Source organism: Heliangelus exortis, chromosome 2, assembly GCF_036169615.1.
Source record: "Heliangelus exortis chromosome 2, bHelExo1.hap1, whole genome shotgun sequence".
Lineage (NCBI taxonomy): Eukaryota > Metazoa > Chordata > Aves > Apodiformes > Trochilidae > Heliangelus > Heliangelus exortis.
Window position 1 is genome coordinate 122,682,412 of NC_092423.1, and position 22,726 is coordinate 122,705,137.

Here is a 22,726-nt window from a genome sequence, read left to right on the forward strand (position 1 = left end):
ACTACTAAGTTCAAGTTTTTATACCTACTCTGAAGAACAATACTACACTCTTCTCAGAAGACTAAGTAATGTAACATAAGCCAATACAGTAAGAAAAGTTAATCTTTTATTCTACACATATATCCTTAAGGTTTCTGGCATTTAAATAAAGATAGTATTTGAGCTACAGAAAGGTAATGATGCATGGGGATAAGCCCCGTGGAAAAGCTGCATGTTTGGAGACTGTGGTACAGGGTTGGGATGAACTGAGATTGAGGTTAAAAAGGAATGAGAACAGAGGGAGAGATTCAAGAGAGAGCTACATGTGAGTGTCTGAAGTGAAGTGCAAGACTGAAGCTAGACAGGAAACATCCCACCAGGCAGAAGCCAAATGGAGCAAAGAGAACGACCGAGGTCAGATGTAGTTATTCTGCAGCAAAAGAGCAAGAAATCAAATACCAAAGCTTTGACTGTAAGTTCAGAGAAAGAGGTCAAAACAGGTCAGAAAAGTACAGTGGCACTTGGACCAGTGGAGGCAACTGCTGGAGACACCAGTTACCTGTGCAAGCAGAATAAAAGTCATAAATTGCAACAGATTGACAACAGATTAAGCCACTCATGAGGCAAGATGTGACCAGAGACTCCTCTGAGCTCCTTGGATGGCAAGAATTTGACATAAGAGCTAGAGGACCTAAAACTGCTTGGCATACAGGAAAACCAGAAGTAAATATATTTATAACACAAAAAAAGGCATATTTGCATTCATCTGCTGTGAACCCTTCTCATGAAGGGTCATCAGAGGGCTTACTTCTACCGTTTAATGCAACCAAAAAGATGAGGCTCATACAGTACTCACTTGGGCTGGTGCCTTTAACACAGAGGAACTTCTGAAATACTTGAAGCTGGACAATTACCCATCAGCTTGCCTGAGCAGCTGGGAACAGAAGCCTGGCAGGGAGATACATCAAAACTACAACTGTCTGGACTGCCTCTGCTTCCACTTGGTGAATGCCTGGCCACTCAAACGTTAATTTACGCTTAATATAATGAATTTTGGAGCTGCTTCAGAGGCTAGCTGAAAGAGAAACTTATCTGTGAACATGACTGAGCAACAACAAGCAGCTCACTTCAAAAAGCTCTCAGCTGACACGGTTAATGCCTGCTTCCACAGTAAAAAGTGATATTGTGCTGCCCTCTGGTGAATGGTCTGTTCGGGGATTTGTGGCTCTTCTGAGGGTGCTTCTGAATTCAAACCCTGCTGCTAAAGAGGGAGTTTACATGGAGTATTCAGCCTAATGGGCTCAAAACCACTCCTACCACTACCCTTGAAAAGCTGGAAGATCTGAATTGTTTAACCTCACAGAGAGGTGCTGCTAAGAGACAATAGCAATCAATTGTACTGAGCTGGGTTTTTTTTTGTATGTAAAGATCATTTAAGAGGAAGATTTCTTTCCTTGTACCCTTTCCACAGAAATCTCCACACCAGTTCCTGGTGATGACGAACTCTAAAAAAGACCAATAGAGACAGGTCTGGAACACCTAGATAAGACCACTCCTTATATTTCATCTAAGGTAAAATGCAAACAACAGCTTGGGTTCACATTCCAAAGCCACTATCAGTTAAGAAAACTAATCCTTAGACTATATTGAATAAAATGTCTCCTTGTGGGAACTTTCTCTTGCATTTTAGACATCGATATTTGCAATTAGTGAAACCTATATAACAACTAACGCCTGTAGCCATTTCCTCAAAATTGCACTTTAATGCCCAATTACATTTGTGGTTTCAGAAAGACGGATATTTCGTTGCATGAATCGCAATTTCACAGTGAATAATGTGCTATTTTTCATGCAGCTGTTGCAGGGATAAAGCAGAGCTGAGGCAGTTCAGTCTGAGTCAGTGGTTGGGAGGACCGCAAGACGTGTAAGTGCAAATTTTTTTGCCAAACTGAAGAATAAAAAATGTCTCAGTGATGAAGGAGTTTTGAGCATAATAAGCACAGGCAATTTTAGGGAGCACATGGAGTGACAATTTCAACTAGTGAGGAAAAAGCTTGGATTGAGACCCGAACTCCATTGAAGCCTGGGAATGGACAGATCCAGTGCACTTTGGGGATAAGCCCCGTGGAAAAGCTGCATGTTTGGAGACTGTGGTACAGGGTTGGGATGAACTGAGATTGAGGTTAAAAAGGAATGAGAACAGACGGAGAGATTCAAGAGAGAGCTACATTTGAGTGTCTGAAGTGAAGTGCAAGAAAGTGAAGCTAGACAGGAAACATCCCACCAGGCAGAAGCCAAAGCATCTGGCAGAGGCCAGGATCTTGCCTCTGTTTTTAAAGTAAAGATCTGCCCCATCTTATGCTTCAATGTGTATGGGATCTGCTTTGCAAGAAGCCTGGTGGTCCAGGAGGCCCAGTAGGACATGGCAGAGTGTCACTCTCCCACTGCCTTCCCCTTGGGCTACTGGGGTTTACATCCACTTATTCAGGTCCTGCTGCAAACCACACTCAGCCCATGCTTTCCAGAGGGGAACGAGTGGGAAAAGCAGACAGCTCCACCTCTCTGCTTTTCTTAATGAATTATAGATGGAGCGTAGGCAAGGGAAGAAATTGTTTTGACATCTGAGCGGCTTTGAATGTGAGAAGCCAAATGCGACAGGACAGGAGGGGTTTGGGGAGGGCTGTGGGATCAAGACTCCCTGTCCTGGGCTGCCAGGTTGGTCTGGGGCACTGCCCAGGAGCTTCACGTGCTCATTTCCATGCTCAGCTTCAGGTAACAGGGCTCCTCCTCAGCCTCTTGGTCTCCTGCTGCTCTCTTCTCCTTCCCTCTCCTGCTCCCTGTGCCTGCTGCTAAACTGCAGCCTGGAGGATCCCCTCCACCCTTACAGTGCAGACTTGGGAGGGAGTGGGGAGACCAGGGAAGAAGGATGTAACTTTTACAGGAGATTTTCATTGCTCTGTGGCAGCAAGCACCTGGAGAGATGCATTAAACCAGAAGATGGTGAAGTACAAGATATGTGGAACCACAACCTGAGACAGGGGCTGGGACGGATGAAACTGATGTCCTCTTGTCAACATCCAGCTGCAAAAGCTGTCACTCAAACACTAATGCAGACCAGAAACCTGGGCTACAACAAACAGGCCATGGTAGAAACAGTCCTGAGCTGTGATCTACACACGGAGGTAGATCCTTTTATTTCCTGTTCCTCCAAATCTTGAGGACAGACTCTCTATGAAGCTGACATCCTGAAGATGAGGTCCTGTTACCTTACTCCCTTACACAAAACCCTCTCTGGCAACTTTAGGCTCAGCTCAGGCATTAGCAGGTGCAGTGTATCTCCAAGACCCCAAAGACCAAGCATGTTCCTTGAAGGCGATATGCCCACACCACCCTAAGGATAACACCTGAAAGAAGGGAACTCATTACCACAACTGCTGCACCTACAAGAGTTCACAGGAACTTCATTTAGAGAAGAAGGAGGACATGACGGATGCACTTAAGTCCAGAACCTTTTTTTCCATGCCAGGACTGTTTCCTGCATACATGGAAATACCACACCACTGGCAGGAAAATGCCATTTGTGCTCCTGACAGACGCTTAAGTGTAGCATTATCATGAACTGGCTTAAAACAAACTCAAAGCACCCTTCCTTCACCCAAAGACCCCTTCTCTAAACCTCTGGATTTAAAATTCAGACTGGTTTCTGACCTTTTCCACCATGTGGCCTCACCATGCTTTAACAGCTGAGCAACTGGAGACACCTCCTGAGTCTCCTTTCTGTAGCTCACCACAGCTGGTGAATTCCTGACAGCATAACCAGATACAGCACTACACCCAAATTTTGTGACACCACCAGGCCTACATTTGTCCCTGTGTGGGCAAAATAAATGGGACAAACTTTTCACAGGTATCTACTGCTGCAAGTCCTGCCTGCAGAAGCTGATGGGAGTTGTGCTCTGATCACTAAGGTTACATCCACAGCAGTAAGTTAAACGTGTTGGGGATAAAGTCTTGTACTGCAGCCAGCTGGTATGGCACAGCCTGAACCCAGACTGTTAAACTTTCTTATTTGCCATAGAATAGTTGTTGTATGCAATTGTCTGCCAGGAGTGGTTCCTGACCAGAGCTAACTCCTGAGCTGTCTTTGAGATTAGTTAGGGTAAATGCCATTTGAGTGCATTCAAAATTATGCTTCAGGCTTTTCTCACCTGGTTAAACCAGATCCTTCCTATCCCAGACTGAGAAGCTGGTAACACTGGGTCCTTTTGATCTTGATCCTCCTGTGCTAGAGCTGTTTCTCTCAGTATTCCTGCACCACAGGACGTGCCCAGCTTCCTACCCATTCCAGCTCCTCTCTTTATTGAGAGAGTACCTAATATGTAATGAGTACATAATAAATTCAGAACAAAGATGTTGAAATTCTACCAAAAAGAAAATTCACATAAATTGCAGGCATTGCTACATTAAAATAGATGATACTGTGAAACAGCATGAATACACAAAAATTACTCTTGCTTTAAATTGGTGAAAGATGCATAAAAGCAATTGCTATTAAGTGTTTCTGGAAATAAAAGAGGACAGGACTGCTGCCTGGTCTGAGGTTCTGCTTAGCATAACTTCTCCTAACACCACAGTGCCCCCATAATCAAGATAGTGTAGTTTCTCCAAATGCACTGCAAAAGAGTTTTAAGATCAATTTACACTAATGTTTCTGCATCTGTATTGCCTTGTTTCAGCTTCGAGCTTTTTATAAGCAGATCTAGTACTGAACTATGCAAACCTGAAGACCAAGATCAACGTTCTCAACAGGCACCTCCTGCATTTAATTTTGGGGGTCCCATGCACTAAATCAGGACAAATCCTCTCCTATGACAGATTAAAGCTCTTCTGGTGCAATTGTGTTTTGAGCTGCTTGGCTTGGCAGCATCCACTTAACAAGAACAGCTAAAAACAGACAGGTCTTATTCCAATCAGTAAAGAACTGCTGCAGGAGACCAGATGTGCACATAATTAAGGCCTGGTCCTGAAAGCCTGATGCTGGAAGGAATTACTGAAATGGACTGCACTGCAGCTGCTGGCTGTCAGACAAGCTTTGCAGAGACTGCGTGTGCCATAAGCCTTCAAAATAGTTCAGGTTTCTGCTTTGTGAAGCAGCAGAATAATGAGGTTCTGAACTAATTCCCCACTGTATCTACTTTTACAGAAACCACAGCTGGCTTATCAAAGGATGTGTGTGCTCTATAATGCAAAAACAGATCTAGGACAAAACCAAGAGTCCCAAACCACTGGTCACTTCTAACCCCTTCTAAGTCTTAACATTGCCTGGAGAGAATTCAAGTGTCTCTGAAAACATCCATCGGTGGCATTGCAGAAAAATTTAATAAGGCCTTTGCAGCAGTAAATGCTGATCCACACCACAATCTGCATTCACACTCCAATCAACTCATTCATGCCTTGTCAGACCACGTCACCTCAAGGTCAACATATTCAGCGTTGACTTGACTTATCCTTCCACCCTTTCCTCTCTATTCCTGCTAGCGTTTTAGCAATTCCACACAAGTCCTCATTGAAGGCTGCTTCTCCTCCTCAGAAAGACATTTGGGAAACTGGGAAGAATCTGGACAGTAGTACAAACAACTGAGAATGATTCAAGAGCTTGCTCCAAGGCAGTGGAGTAGTTTCTATTAAAATGGTGGAGATTTTCAGCAAATAAGTGGTATCACCAGTGAGGTTTTCCTAGCAGACCGTAAAACTGGATTTTCAAACAAAAGTGAGCAAAATTGCATGTGAAGATTATTATGTCCCAGTGAAACACAGTCTGAATCCCAGGGTTAATACATATGCATGCTTATGCACCAAACTTGTCACATAGCTAGCACATTTATTTGCCATCTTCACGAGGGCCTGTCTATAAAACACACACTCACACATCTCCACCAAAGGTATCTTCTGTTATAAATCAGGTCTTAAGCAAATAGAGTTTTAAACCAGTAACTTAAAGCTCACAAATTCATTCCACGGTGGATAATAATGTTACTTCTGTTTCATTACCAGCAGTACAAAAGCCTACAACACAAGCAGGGAAAAGACGAGCGCTGCAGACACAGCTTGTAAATGCAGAGCATCAGCTGGGCTTGGCCAGCTGCTGAGGAAGAAACCAATAATGAAGCCTCTGTGAAACAGCTTCCAGGAACACCACCACATATTTTCCTCTGGCTTTAGCAGCCAAATAATGACTGTCTCGAATCTGACAGCAGAAAAGCTTTATCTGACAAGTGACCATGCCAAAGATTACAGCTTAATTGTAGCACATTATTCTCTTTCCCACACCCCCACAATATCCCATCTTGCTTTCTGGCTGCAGTGGGGTAATTAGACCACAGTTACTACATACTTTGGAGCATATAGAAATGAAAGCTGCCTTTGTGTTTTCCAGCTCTGACACAACTATTCCTTATAGCTTTGCTTTTCCTGGAACTAGATGCCATTTCATGTTAAACACAGCCTGTTTATTTGCTCTTTGCTGCTTATATAATTCTACCATGCCAAGTCCCCTTTCAGTCTTTGCAGTGCAACATTACAAGCAATCCTTTTGTAAACTCAGGTAATAATAATGGAAACAGAGAAATTTTACCATGGCAATCATATATATTCTTAATCTGGTGTTTGAATGAGGCTCATGCAGTATAAGAGATAGACAGTACTTTTCCAGAGGCTATTCCAGTTTCCAAAGGACCTTGAACTTACACAAATACAAAAGAGTGCAAAATATGCAGCAGCAAAACACAATGCTCTGATTGTCTCCAATGAAAAATGCTGCTAAAGTAGAAGTAGGACCTTTTTTAAAAAAAAAACCACAAGACTCCTATTTACACTAGGGTTCAACTTTTTATGTTTACATCTCTAAAAACAGGCTTCTACTCACCCGGATGCTATCTACACGATCCCACTTGAGAGATCTCACCTCTCTTCTCATCGCAGGAGAAGGCCAAATGACTTCCACTGATACTTAACTTTTAGATTGCTAAAGTTTTATTTATAGTAAGACTACCTGTACCTTTACTGAGAAAGTAAAAAAATGCCTTGTGTCAAACTGTCAGGACATAGCAGCCTTTTTATGAGCCATGACTGATACCATTCAAAAACTAGGCACACCAAAGTCATTCCAATTTTGAAATACCTAGGCAAAAATAATTTTACATCTAAAAACCTCAAATTATTGAGTGCACACAAGAGCATATAATCTAAAGCTCTCAAAGATCGAAGTGTTGCAGGGAAGCTGAGTTTGTTATACTTAAGATTAAATAATATTGAAGCAAAAAGAATTAGTGAGAATCGAGCTATGTAATATCTCACAGCAAGAGAGGCAGAGTCAGTCGTTTAACTAAGTGACAGAGGAAATTTAAGAAAACAGTGTTCAGCTCATTATGTGCTTTGCAAAGGTGAAGAGCTATTTCAAGCTTAAAGTTTTCATTCTTCACTCTAACTGTTCAATGAACTGACTTTTTAACATTTTAGCATTTGTATTTCATTAAGAATGTCAGCTTTTCTTAAATATTTGGTGTATATGTGCAGAGCCTTCATTGCTGGACACATTCTCTCCTTAAAAGTTTATATTTTACCTGGATAAGACCAAGGCATCATGTGAGAGAATCCCTGTGTAAATAACCACCTTTTCATGAAAAAATTGTCCAAGACAAAGAAAGAGGAGTGCTTTGGCAGAGATGAGAACTGATCCCAAACACCTGGGACAGACACTGTCCTCAGACAGTGCTTCATCTTTGTTTCTCCTTTGATTTGGCACCACAGCCATGTAGTCCTTGAGTGAAGGATTTAACTTTAGTCATCTAAAAGTAATGGAGTCTGGTTGCCTGTATGGTTAGTAAAGACTAACTTCTGCCTATGAAGAAAGGAATACCTTCAAAGGAAGGTGAGACCAGGTATGACCTTTAAAGATGGTCACGAGCCTCTTTTTACAGTTCCATGAATTTTCAGACACCTCGAATTAAGAGAGGAGATACCTATAAATCACAAACAAAAGCAGATGCACTGCTGGGAAAAGTTTTCAGAAGCACTCCTTCAAGTAGAATTGGCTGACACATCAGAACAGAAAATGTGGCTAATCCTTAACGTGGTGAGAGCTGTACTGACAGATCAAACTAGGTCTTTTCATACCCTCAGACTGCTGCACCATTTCATTGCAATTTCTTTCTGAGAAAAATTATCATGTTATTTTGTCCTCTTCACTGGAAGCAGAGCTTGGGGCAAATGAGCACCAGCACATCCTGCAGCTTCACCTCCCCAGTGAGGTGCAGGCGCTGCCCCTCTTGCCAGCTGCAGCAGTGTCTGGTGGAGAGGCAAAATAAACCCAACTGCTTCCTGCACCCGACACCAACATTCTGTCACATGGTGAATTTTTACCTGCCTGCCCTCTTGCTGTGGAGAGGGAAATAAAAAGCTCTGGGCTTGATTCCGAGGCAGCATAAACTGATCATGGGTCCCATGGGAATGACCTACGAGCTGGGTTCTCCCCCACGCACACCCAAACCCCTCATTCCCTCATCATGACACACAGAAAATACGATTATAAGATCTAATGAACTGCAACTAATGTAATTCTGAACGTCTTCACAGCTAATGAAAACCAGGTCTTCCCCTTCTTGATTTAATTGAGATGTTTGGTTCATACACTGTGGGGAAAAAAACCCACTCCATAAAGCTATGTATGCATATTGCATTTACATATCCAGCAAATGCAGTTTGCCTGCCATAGTTTTGGTCTCCTCCTGACTCCTGGATATTTAATGGTTGGAAAATATCTGTGAAGGGAAACGGACTTCAGAAAGTAACTACTTCCTTATCTTGTTTCAAGGGAAATCTCCAGTCTGAATGTCACCTACTAATGACCACTTTGCAATCTGAACTTGATAAAAACATCACATTTCCTCAACATGAATAAAACATGAGCCCTAATAAAAATACACTCCTCTTGTACCTAAGCAAGAATCAGAAGAGAGCATTTAGCCTGTAGCTTGTACACTTGAATTTGCTGAATAACAAATGACTTAAAAAATATCCTTCCCCCCCCTGCCTCCAGTCTGTTCCTTTTGCTGCCTGTTGGCATCAGTTTTTCTGCTATTTAAGCATCACTAATGCTTCCAGACTTGCCCTGCCTCTGTGCTTTCCCATGTTCCTCTCTATCATTAGTGCCAATGTGCAGCACTGCAGAGAGATTCATCATGCCTCCTGCAAAAAGTTTTGCTACTACTTAGACTTCAGAGCTGCCAAAGCATGATGACAGAGAAGCAATTGCTGGTAGGCAGGAGAAGCAGAGCATTGCATACCTTCCTGAAACTGACAACCAGCCTGGCTTTCTTCTTCCAGGCTTCAGTTTTGTGCTGACTGAAATCATTACTTTTTCCCCAGAGAACTTGGTCTTGTTAAGGTTTTGAAGATGAGGGAGAAGGATAAGACTGGAATTTGATGTGAACCAATACTGGATACAGGATAACTGCTCTCCAGGGACAGGAGAGGCAGTCAAGACAGACCAGGTAAGAAGAGCAGTCTTATACTGGTGATGTTATGAGGGGATGAGCAGACAGCAAGCTCAAAACCTCAGCTCTGCAGATGAGATCACACTATGCACACACACACACACAAACACACACATACACACACACACACACACACACACACACACACACACACACACACACACAAAAGCACCCGTTGCTTCCACACTGCATGGCCAGGAAGCCTCCGTGTCTGTTGCCTTGCCTCCTTCTGTACCTTCATCCACCCTCAGAGTCTCATTCCTCCTGCCACAGCCACCTCCTCTTTCTTTCTGGAGGCTGTGCTGGTGCTGCCACAATTCACCTCCAACAGCTCCCATGGCCCCATGAGCTGTATTCAATTCTATACCCACCTCGAGGCTTGGTTCTTCTAAGCAGGGCACTGCCACTCTTGCCACTAACTGAGTATATCTCACCCTGGGCACCATTTTTTGCTTAGCACCTCCTCCTCCCTAAACTATTTTTGTTTAACAATATAACAGTCAAACTCCCCACACAAACTCCTTATAAAATGGTTTGCACTGGTATTAACTATTCATTACTTTGGTTATGACTAGGATGCCCAAGTGATGAGAAAAGGCAGGGAATGTCAAAAATACAAAGAAATACATGAAAACACACTCTTAGAAAGAGAATGAAACAACAGGAATGAAGTAATAGAAGTGCTTGCCTAAAACCATGATAAATAACAGTAAGTAACATCCAAGACACTAACATATATATGAAAATTAGACATCATCTCAAGAACATAATCAGCTACAACACCCCCTCTGCCCTGTCCTCCAGCCATTTCAACAGTTAATCGACTTTTACAATTTACCATCACATCACTATTACAATGCCCTGTTCAGGTCTGATTTTCCTTCACCAAGCACTCTGGGGTTCATCTGCTTTATCTTAATTTCTTGAGAAATCTTCCATGCTCAGGCTTGCTGTAATACCCTCCTGAACATGGCTCATTTTAAAGGAAAACCTAATACTATATGGCATACAAACCTCTTTTTATCCTTTTCCATCGCTTAGGGTGACAGTTTTATTGTAAAGCAATCAGATTCTGCAGAACCAAACTGTTTTCAGAGAAACCACTCACAAATCAGGAGGTTGACCATTAGTTACTGAAAGCTGAAACACAGGTGAATTTGATGGCAGCAATAGTATATTAATTTTTCCATTTTTTAAAAACATTTTCTCAGTTGTGATGAACAGCTGGCTAAGTGCCTGAAGAGAAGAGGTCATCCAGCTCTGAATTTCCTTGGACACAATATCAAACTGATGCTCTTATTTCAGAAAAACAACCATTCCATCCTCTTGGAGAACCCTTTTTAAATTTTCAGTTGACTTGTGACACAACCAAAGGCCTTACTTTGGGGCACCTGCTAAACTACTTGCTTTGCTCTCTGTTTCTGTGAGTTATTCAACCAACAGGAGAAATGCAAGACTGAGTTCAGCTGGAAGAAAGCAAAACCAACAAAGCCTCATCACTCTCTTTACCCCAGTTTCACAGCCTAAAAAATATCAGAAAGGAGCTAATAGATAATATGTGGTCAAAAAGGAGAACCTAGATTCATGAGGGATAATTTATTCTTAGAAAATCCTTCATTTTGGAAAGGTTACACATGGGCATGCACTGACCCAAATAGACCCTGGCTCCTATCATTCCCTTGTGCCTGCAAACAGATAAAATGCTGACGTGCACCAAAATGGTTTGGGGCAAAGAAGCAAGCAAAATCTGCACGCAAACTGCCAAAAAAAGAAAAATCGCAGCAGCTGGTGCACAACTGCTAATAGGCAAAGGCAGCCCTGCTGGCAAACACAAATGAAAGGGAAAACAAGGAAAAGGCAAAATGATGACTGAAAATTCAAAGTTCCTTCCAAATGGATGGAGAAAACAAGGCAGTTTTCTACTGCTGCCTCAGAAGGACAGTCATTTGATTCATTTCTGGACTCCAAATTTATTCCACTGTGCTGGTACTGCCAAGTGATCAAGCCTCAGGAACACTGATTTCTCCCTGGTGCAGGTTTCTGACTTGGCTTGATTGCCCACATTGCTGTTTTGTGGCTCTGCAGATGACACTGGAGGACTGGGAGACCATGGGTCAAACCCACAGTGCTGAGTAACAGAGCACAACACTGCAATAATACAGGCAGCAAGTACAGTTTTCCCTCCTTTCTTCCTCTCAGCTCTTCCAAAGTTTCTTCATTTTCTATCAACAAAGACCCAGGTGCACTGCAGGCCCAGTGAAATGTCTCACGTGTGACGCGACAGGTAGGAGTCAGCTACCCATCATGAGAGGAGCAAGATGCCCAAATGTCTATGGGTGACTGACATGTCTGAGTTCCAGGGTCTACCAGGCAAGGAAGCCTGGCAAGGGATGCAGCTGACTGTCCCATGGAGAAGCTATTCAGCTGCCTAAACACTGGCAGCTAGGATCACTTGAGTTGCCTGAGGACATCCAAGCTATCTGGATGTCTATGCATGTTCATGGAGATGAACAGCTTGATACAGGAACTGCAGAAGCTTTGTCCCCGTCTGGAGTGGCAGCTGGAGGCCAAGAGGCATAGCCTGTGGCATTTAAAACAGCATTCAGTGCCCTCTCTTTAGGCAGGTGAAACCTGAAGCTGGATGTGGTTGGCAGACATAGCACTGGACCTACAGAAATCTCATGATTCTAATAGTGATTAACAATAACTAACAATGACCCAGGGCATCTCAAATTGCATGAGCTGCTTCTGGGTGGGCAAGTGACAGAGGCCCTGATCACCACTGACTGCAAGAGGGTCTGAAGGTGCTTCGCATGTACTTGCCTAAATTTTCGAGCTTTCATTTGCACTTCAATCTCATAAAGTTGTGCTTAATCATTACACAGACACAAGTGTTTTCCTCTACAATTGTTTGCTACACAAAACTGAAAGCTTTTAGCGCTAAATCCCTCCCAGATATCCTTAACGATTTCTACAGGAATGAAACATTGTTGTCTAGTACCATAAAAACACTTTTCTCTATGCAGAACACCACCAGTTCACCACACTCCTTCTACCTGGCAGGGCAAAAGATGAATGTCCAGATTTTCAGAAACTACCACAGACTTTGTAACATTTGATTATATCTTACAATTATTATCTGATGGCGCTTAGGACTCTGGGTAGAGAAGAAAAGAAGGAAATAAAATCACATGAATTTAGTTGTATGAATATTTAAGATCCCTCTGGTGGAGCATCAATGCATGGGCTCACATCAACATTACATTAAAAGTCCCTACTCAGCTACAGAATGCATGTGTAAGCACAAGATTAGCAAACAACCACCAAAAGACTCATATTCAGGAAAAAAAATACGCTCTTTTCTCTTCATGAACATTTTTAAACAAAGTGTTCGTTTCCCTGTAATTTTTCCCCATTAAAATTTTATGTTACTGCAAAGTGATAGGTATGCAGGCAATTTCTGCTCCAATTCTGTTCCCAGTAGCCCTCATATAATAACTGCAGGCACAATGGTGTCCCCACTATGGAATTACGTGCAATTCTAGGTTTCTTTTTACTTAATGCAACATTAACACATACATCCACATCCTAAAATATTAAACCTGCATTAGAGACAACTCTTTTCCAAGCAAATTTACATAAAATCAGAATAACTAATAAAGCCTTTTATTACCCTGTTAGAGACCAGCAACATTTATAAAGCTCCAAGAAAACGCAAAGCCCTTAAGAAAAATACAGAAGTATTCAACAGAAATTTTCCAGGAATTTCAAAAATTCTAAGTCAAGTCATAAACTTCTTTTGTGGCAATTCTCACTTTGTCCTTAATACTGTTGTGCCACAGAAAAATAGCTGAAGTGTCCTGCAGTTAGTGCTAAGCATTAGTTACTATTTAGTGAAAGTAAGCTGAGACTTAACTATCAGCCTTCAGTGTAAATCTGCTGAGACTGAGTCTCTTCCCAGAGTAAATGCATTATATTTCTGTAAATAGATGGGATATAAATAAAGTAGGGGCTCTGTAGAGTTTAAAACAGGAACTGCCACTTGATTAACAGGCTTATGGCAATGTTACTTAGAAGTAGTTTTTTAAAGTCTCAGCAGTCTGGTCCTGATGCCTGTTGTGTAAAACCATCTGCTGAACAGACAAAATCGATCCCTGAGTGTGTCCTGCTTGGTTTGTAAAATTACCTACTGTGACTAAGCACATAACTCATTATTAAAAACAGTCAGACCTGGTCTTTCCTGAGGGTAAACTAATGTTTCTCATAATCCTTAAAAAACCCACACAACAAGAGATAAGGAATAGGTAAAGCATTTAAATAAGCGCTGTTATTTGACAAGCTTACTCTCATGGCCTGAATCAACATGCAAACATGGACTCCAAATCATCTTCATGAGATAATTATAATTCATAATTGGCACTTCTAAAGCGTTTTCATAGAGCTGTGCAAATATTGACTAATTAGCCACACCAGAATCCTGTGGGGTAGGTGAGGAAGTGTACTAACTCCCTTTAATATCCAAGCAAATTGCTGAGATGAAAAAATCCAAGCCCTGTATATCCGAGGGGCTTGGAAGGTGGGGAGGGTCCAGCTCCTGCCCCTTGCCCATTCTATGTTACTCTGTCTACTAGCATCTTTTCTGGTCCTCTCTTCCGAGAGAGGATGAACTGAACTCTACATTTGCAGAGCTCTAGAAACAGTGACCAAACCTTTGCTTGTTCTCTAAGGTCCCATTAGATGAAAGGTCTAGATATTCAAATGTCAAAATAGTGCCTGAGGTTTTGATTCAGGTACATGCAGTATTTACATGAGGATAGCAGCCTCTCCTGCTGAGTAACACTCAAAAAATGATGTACTGCACAAGTATGGCTTACTCCCAGGGAAAAAATATAATTACACAGGTACTTGTGACTGAATAGTAGAAAAAGACCTCTATATGGAGTAATATAATAATAAATTAGAGAAATATTATCTACTGTATGCCCACAATGAAGGGTGAAGAAAGTGTGGAAGTCCCATAAGAGCCTCCCTCACCTGACCATTTTATCAGGTAATGAAGCATGGAAGGCAAGCAACATCATTAGTCTCAAAAAAGGGTCTGAAAACAGAGTGAAGACCCTTGGAAATCACAGCATCTGGAAAGTCAAATATACCACTGCTTATTTCAGTTCAGTTGCTGTGAATATCTTAGCATTTTGTCCCCATTCAATCCACCTCTTGAATTAAATTGCCCTAAGGATTAGTGTCTCAGGTTTTCTGGTTTTAGCCAGCAAACACTAATGATGGCTTTATTCCAGAGTTTGTTATTAATCACCACATTCAGGGGTGACAAACAGGTCTTTTCCAAACTGTATTATCACAAGCTTGCAACCTATACAATATACCTGCACAATATGAATAATTTTTATTTGGTGTAATCTTGCTTTGTCTGTTGAAGCCACTGGCTATATGTTGTGTCTAATGTCAGCAACGATCTCTTTAGGGCACAAATTGTATTCCTGTGGTTTTGTAAAGCCTCATTCATAGTTATAATGCCATATAAATTAAATAAATAAGGATCTGAGGGAATTTATTCTCCGTTTATCAGGAATTCGCAAGTGAGGCTTTACATATTTTTTAATGCATTTCATTAAGATAACATCTTCCAGAGATCTAGTTCACTTCTGTTGTTTAGAAAATGGGAAATGGCTTTTAATTTAACTGCTGCAACCATCTAGGTAAAAATAATAACAGATCAAATCAAGTCAGTCCAGTGATGAGTTGAATACTAAATCCAGTGTTATACCACTCTGAAGTGAATGTTCATGTGGAACAAGAAGCAGGATTTCATCCCTGATACAAAGCACTAACATGATGATATTTTAACTGCTGCATTAGTTATCTACATTGGGAAATGCTAGACAAAACAAATCGTAGGAACTGAACAGAACTGGATGCTCTACTGAGCAAAACTCATCAAAAAATGCCCAAACCCAAGGAATTCAGATTAAGTGGCTCAGGCTGCAACACAATAAAAGAGAGAAAAGGGCTTCTGTGCTTTGTGGTTTGTAGTGGTAGAAATAACAAAAATGGAGAAACAGTATGACAAAAATTACTAACATTTTCTAAATTTGGCATTCCTGGCCATTTGTCCCCCAAATGCAGGAGCAGGGGCTGGGGAACATGGCCACAGCCAGAAATATACTGTCAGTAGTAACATAGAAGAGTCATAAAACAAAGCAAGTTGTTGATAAGGCTCCGTATGCTACATTTTTTTCCTCTTCAGGAGGAAAAGACATAAAAGAAAACAACAGCACTTCGCATCTCTATATAGAAAGGAGTTAATGAAAACATGCATTTAGCCTGTTCTGAGGCTTTGATGAGCAGCTCAGAGGACCTCAGGAGACCCCTGGGCTCTCGCACCTGGAGCTGGCAAGTGGCTTTGTTCTGCAAGAATAAAAATCGAAGAGTAGGGCAAATGCCTCTTTTCAGGTACACTGGTCTTCATCTACAGTAGGTAAAACACTGCAATACTGGTAAAATGAGTCATTGGTGTTATTAGGAAGGTGAATTGTCCTGGCCAGCCTTCTGTCCTTAAAGCTGTGCAACTTCACAACCCTGTAAGGTGAGGGTTTTGGTCCCTACGCCCAGAGTGTGTAATTACAGACAGACATTTCCCATCCTTCAAGATGTCAAGCCCAAGTCATCAAATCCGTAATTTTTGTAGCTTTTCTTTTTGGTTGTTAACCTAAAACCTGTAAAGGGAACAACATGTAAGGTCATGTCTGCACACTGGGATGGAAAATGCCCCCATTTGCACAGAGTTAATAACATGTCCTAAAATGTCCATTCACTCTCAAAAGACATTAGCATCTAATAGCAGCTGCACATCCTCTGAGTGCAGATGAGTGCTAGGAAGAGGTACTGAAAGGCTTTGTCTTAGAATTACATGTCACTGCTTCACATGTGATGAGAGGAAATTATTTTAATTGCCCATATCAGTCCAGAACTGAAGTGGTCCTATATTGGTTGCTATCTTGGTACAAGTAGTGTGAACGCCTTTCTTTGCTCAGTGTTGCTTGAGTAGAACATGTACACACCTGAATGTCTAGAAAGACTCACCACTTAATAAACTGAAATAAAATTGCTCCAAAAATAGCTTTGCAAACCACTAGCTAGTAATGATAGTTTTTGATCCCAAGTCTTACATACAAAGATCTGATTTCTTGGAAGTAGGAGCACTGCCAGAGCATGGACTGTTTTTTGTTTTGTTTTGTTTTTTTCAGATGACTGTTACATTTCAAATGTCACAAACCATATTAAACACATTCAAAACTGGCTCTGGGATTTAAAGAAAAAAAAATACTTACACTGTCATAGGAAGGTTGGTGGTGATCCCAGTGCTAATGACCATGAGAGAAATACATGATTTTTTTTTTAAGCATCATTATCTAGTGGCCTTGAGTGCTAAACAAAACAAGGACTATAATGCCTACTTTAATGGGGTTTGTCTCAGTAATGCTCCTAAATGGAATAAACTGCATTAAACTCAGGCAAGCTACAAAGAGAGATAAATGGCAAAAAAATACACAGAAACCCTAAAGATTCTTTTAATCTATTGTTAACTGGGTTACCACCCACAGCATTCACAGTTAACTGCGGTTTTGTAATCCATTGCTGAGTTTTACAACTAAAATAGAAATGTTGTTGTCCTTCTGTTTAAAACAACAAGTTAAATACAGCCTGAATTAATCTCCAGAATGGCTGGCTCGGCAAATACTGTGCTAGAACTGGCTGGGCACTTATTTTCTTCTTTAAAAATAAGGAAAGCATCTCCCTGGCAGTTTTTCCTTAAAGTATACAGAGGGAATCTCACCTTGCTGAGATAGTCCTGCACATAAGCTGAGCCTTTGCACAATACAAGAAGGATGCCCTGGGCAAACCAAAGACCTCACATGCTCCCTCACTGATCACTGCCATTCCCCATGGCTCCTGTGCTGCAGGGACAGATGGAAGCAGATCTCAGTAGGCTTCAGACTGTCTGCTTAAGGGAAGGGGCACTGAATGCTAGGAAGATTAATTCATTGCTGTTGTCCTCCTCCTTGTTCCTTTGTCCTCGCTCATGTCTCTCCTGCATATGCTGTCCCAGCATGTAGCCACACTGAATTTCTTGATATCCCAGGTGATAAGCTAAATTTAAATCCCTCATAAGCAATTAAATAGGTTTTCTGTTTTGCTGTATCTGTTTTGCTGTTTCTCTCACACTGAGACGGGACAATGCTCTGCAGCTGAAGAGGAACGCAGACTATAGGATTTTGGGTAGACCCTGAAGTAAGAGGAGACAGTTTACAGGTGAAATGACAACCAAGATTTAGAGGTGATGAAGCTTTTATGAGGAGAGAGTGAAATGTTTCCAGAAGTCCAGTCTTGGAAAGAGGAATTAACTCTTTGTTCATGATGTACACAAAATGTAGAATCACGCACCTTATCCTGAGGTAATTTTCAATAAAGGTTTTTAAAAATTGAAGCTGTAGCTTAAGAAACATGTATTTCATTCTGTAGTTAACTGGTTCCCCTCAGTACTATAAAGAAAAAAATTCCTGTGGTTTGTACTGCTTTTGTAAAATGCTTGCTCTCCCGTTCTCAAGGGACTGTGAAAGGTCAATGGTGCTGAATATACATGATTTATAAAGTACTCTGGGATGACAGGTGCTGTGTAAATGTAAAATATTATTAGAGCATACTCTCCTTAATTGACACATTCTAAGATGGAATTGGCTGTGCCACAATAGCAGAACTAAGAAACTGAGTTTGTCTGATGACAGAGGATTGTCCCACACTACCAAGGACCTACAGTATCTCATGGGCAGATTTACACAGTGCTGAAAGTTATTGCATTTCATCTGGAAGAGGTGATATGTAGATATGAATCTGAAAATCATAGAATCATAGAAAATAAGGGGTTGGAAGGGACCTTGAAAGATCATCTAGTCCAACCCCACCTGCCAAAGCAGGGTCACCTACAGCAGGTCACACAGAAATGCATGCCAATGGGCTTTGAATGTCTCCAGGGAAAGAGACCTCACAACCTCCCTGGGCAGCCTGTTCCAGTGCCCTGTCACCCTCATAGTGAAAAAATTCTACCTTATATTTATACAGAACCTCCTATGCTCCAGTTTATAACCGTTGTCCCTTGCCCTATTGTTATGTTATATAGAAATTACCAAGTAGGCAAAGATCACAGATTACTCTGTACCATGATGAAAAAGTGGCTTCTGAAGAAGCTGTAGGCATGGGAGATCCTATGAAGCCCACTCACCTTCCACAGAAACTCTGCCTCTCACAAGTTGGTTCTCAAGTGTATGCCAGAGATGCTTGGCATGCCATGGTCCTCATGTGCTTTGGAAAGCCACCCTCAGGTGGCACTTTCAAACTCAAAATCATTAATCCTGTTTATTCCTGGCTTTGATGGAGGCTTCCAAGTACCCCTTGTAGTGAACCTTGAGATTTTTTTCCTTACACCTATATCCAAAGACGTTCCATAAAAAACAGTCTCTTACTGAACTGAGTGAGAATGAGCCTGACTGGACTGTAAGTCCCATCTCCTCTCAGGGAAGCATAAATTATACTTTCACCTCACTTTTTGGGATTGATTCCAATTTCTCTGTTTCATCTGACCACAATGGTCTATACTTTAACACAGAAATAAATAATCATTTTGAAGTAGATTTTAAAGTATTTTAACAGCTGGGGCAATGACATTAGTACTCCACTTTACCATAAATGGAAAAACTCCCATTCCCCCTCCCAAACAAAGACAGAGATTGCAGATCATATTCTGAATTCTTTTCAAAACCTAGGCCAAAAGATCTTACCAGCACAGTCTGTTCCCCTTCACATTATTATTCCCACTCTCACAGATTCTTTTATCTAATTCCCTCTCTCCCTGAAGTTTACACAGTCATTCCAAACATTTTTCAACTGCATTTCTCTTCCCTCCTCTTAAATTCACTATCTCTCACCAGCTATCTAAAACCCTTCTTCAACTAATGCTGTTTGCTTTTAGAAAAACAATGCCATGAACAAAGTAATCCTTTTCTACCTTTTCTCCTGTGCTAAACCAAGCCATTTTAGATCCTTTTTTGGGGAAAAAAAATAAAACAACCAAACAAACAACAAAAAACCAAAAAAAACCCAAAACAAAAACAAGACAACCAACCAACCAAAAAAAAAAAAAAAACAATCCACAGAAAAAAACCCAAACAAAAAACACCCAAACCAAACAAAAGCCACAAAATCCCACAATACAGTACTTTATCAGAGCTTTCAACTCCTTACAGGGAAAAAATAAAGCTCTTTTGAATGTATTTATGTTTTCCCATGTAAATTGATACATTTGTCTGTCTGGGAGGTAAAGAAGACTTGGATTACTTATATTCAAGAGTGCTTACATGAATTTATTGCATAAAATTATTGATTTTCTAGCAAGATAAGGTTTATTCAAGGCTAACACTAATCTATACAAAACACTTCTCATACACACAAAAAAGGCTCTTAATTTCCTCTGTACTGAAAAAATGCCATTGTATTTTTCTCTGCTGACTTAAGTATTTGGTTTCTTCCCTTTTTTTAGGTACTTTTATTACATTTGCTTATGTGGCTACAGCTACAATGCTGTAGCAGTGTCAGACAACGACACTCTTAGGTTACATTATGCATGATTAATCTGTACTCTGACTGAAAGCATTTATCATCTGGGGATTACCCTTCCAATTTGTTTTATCCCTGTGTTTTCAGTTGTCCCTTCCTAACAAGGAGAATGACAAAAATCAGTATGAGTTTTTAACCTAGGGAATGACATTTTTAGCTCTGAGGCCTATGTGTAAATGTAAATTTCCAGCTGTTAGAACAAAGAAGTAGCAAATGGGAGGCAGATTATAATGTATCATCCATTGTTGGTAATACAAGCAAAAATCAACTTTAAAAACCCCTCAGCTATTCCAGTAATGAACACTTACTTGCTTGGGCATTTACATAGACCTGTGTCTACAGAAACAAGATCCTACCAGCTTCCTGCAATCCATGGAGTCTACTCAAATCCTCCATGTTGTTTCTTCCTCTTCTGATACTAACTATCCACAAGCTAGAACATATATTCCATGAAATACTCTTTAGATGTTTCTTCTGCTTAGCAATCTGACGAACACCCAAAGACCATTTAGACTCTCTTCTTTGTAGCATCTACTACACAATAAAGTCAAGTGCCATCTGGAGCAACCTGGACCCTATGCTCTAGAACTTTTTTCAGGACCATACTCAGCACCATAAGTTAAATCCAATTTCTGGTTTACCTCAAGTACCACTTAGACCCTAAGTCTTCAAGCCTTTATGAAGCCAGTGCAAGCAGAGCTAATAAGGAACAGCTCTGAGCTCACTAAGATTTCTGCTTTCCTTTGAACCCACCAGCTGCAAGCCCCAGAGCATACATGCAAGTAAAATAAGGTGCTTCCTTCTGTGTCTAGTATCTTCTTCTAGTATCTAGTATCTTGCTTCTACTATCTTCTAACCACTGGAAACTTCTGAATTAACTGTCCTGGCACAGTGAATACAAGATATAACCAGAGGCATCAAGAAGCATGGATATTCAGAGAATAATTAAGACTTTAAATTCTCATTCAGGGTCTCCAGCCTTTCTCCAGCTCTTACCGTCTCACATCTCTCATCTTCGCATCATCCTACACATGGACCTCAGATTTCCATGAATCCTGAAAGTCCTTCCTTCTAATGTTAATCCAGCAGCGACTACGATCGCCTTGTGTCAGGCTCATTTGTGTTCGTAATTCCTTTCACACTAGGCAATTCATTAAGGGCTCTGTTTTGATTACCAAAATGTGTGAACACAATTTTGTATCTCATCTATACAGGGTCACTCTTATGTCAGCTCATTTTTGACTCTGACAGTCTTCTCCCATCCTAAAGGCAAAAAACAGTGTTTACATTTGGTTAGTTAAAATATTTACATTGCACATTCAAATGATGCCTTTTCCCACTGACAGGGCTCTCTGTGGTATTTCCTTCTGTACCTACTATGCAGCGGAAACAGATGATCAAGATGAATATTCTGAGTGTCTCTAAACAAGCAGATTAAGGAAACCAGCAGCACAACCATCCTTCACTAAAACTGCTGGACTCCGTAGAAGCCACATGGGCTGTGTAATTTGCCCAGCACGGCATGAAAACCTGTCTTTTAGGCCCTCAAATCAGAAAACCCAGATAATTTCTAGTAATTCTGCATTTCAAATAGATTCTTCATCTGTTTATAACTTCACTTGGGGTTTGAGGTAGAGTAAAACACAACAGGTCGTGGGAGAGCAGGTAAGAATGATACTACTTGCTGCTCACCAGACTGCCTACAGATAAAAGCTTCCAGCACCATGTGTTTAAGAGGTGTAGATATGGAGGCTGCAACCCAGCATAATAAGAGAGAAGTTGAGAAGTAAAGGTGACACAACTTCTGCCAAGGAAAAAGGAAGGACACAGAGTTTTGGTATTTGCAGGATTCAGAAAACACACTGGACTCTCCTTCTTTAGTTTAACACTTCAAAATTGAATAAAATACTGTAGGTGATGCTGAACAGGGACCTGCTGCACCACAAGGTACACCAGGGCCACAGCATGATCCTTTCCCTAAAGGGACTGTTTGAGGCTTGCAGGAGAGAAAGAATAAGCATATAAACTTCACATGATAGTCAAATTCAACATGACTTAAGACATCATCATCTGCACAGTAAACGTTTTGCTTGTTACTTGTTTGCTTGTTACTACCAGAAGAACCACCATATGCAAGTCCTTCTGAGAAGAAATCAGATGCAGAGTGAAGCAACTTGTCACGTGGGAGCCCCATAGAAATGCAAAATTGGGAAGAACCTAAAAAAGCCAGTTACCAGTGGGGTTATTCCTTACCTTACAGCACCCTCCACGCAGATCTTCATACAGGCTCTCCCAGTGAGGAAGCAAAATTTGTGCTGAAAAGAAACGATGAAGGGCCAGTTAAGAAGTTACTTGCAAAGGCACTGCCTGTGCTTATGTCCATCACAAACTCGGCTGCATCTTTTTGTTTACAGAAACATATACAATAGATGAAAGCTGTGTAAGCAAAAGCTATCTATTTTAAATTGACCCTGCCCACTTAGTGTCATACACTCCAGAGGAAA

At 41.1% G+C, this 22,726-nt stretch overlaps 1 protein-coding gene across 3 annotated transcripts in view; it reads right to left on the reverse strand.

The window, feature by feature from the left end:
* The window catches only part of PAG1 (phosphoprotein membrane anchor with glycosphingolipid microdomains 1), a 109,043-nt gene that overhangs the window by 19,072 nt on the left and 67,245 nt on the right, over positions 1–22,726 (reverse strand). For all 3 annotated transcript variants that reach the window (XM_071737842.1, XM_071737841.1, XM_071737843.1), the window contains one exon: positions 22,476–22,537. The gene's annotated coding sequence lies outside the window, so the exon portion shown is untranslated. The remainder of the gene's footprint in view (positions 1–22,475; positions 22,538–22,726) is intronic.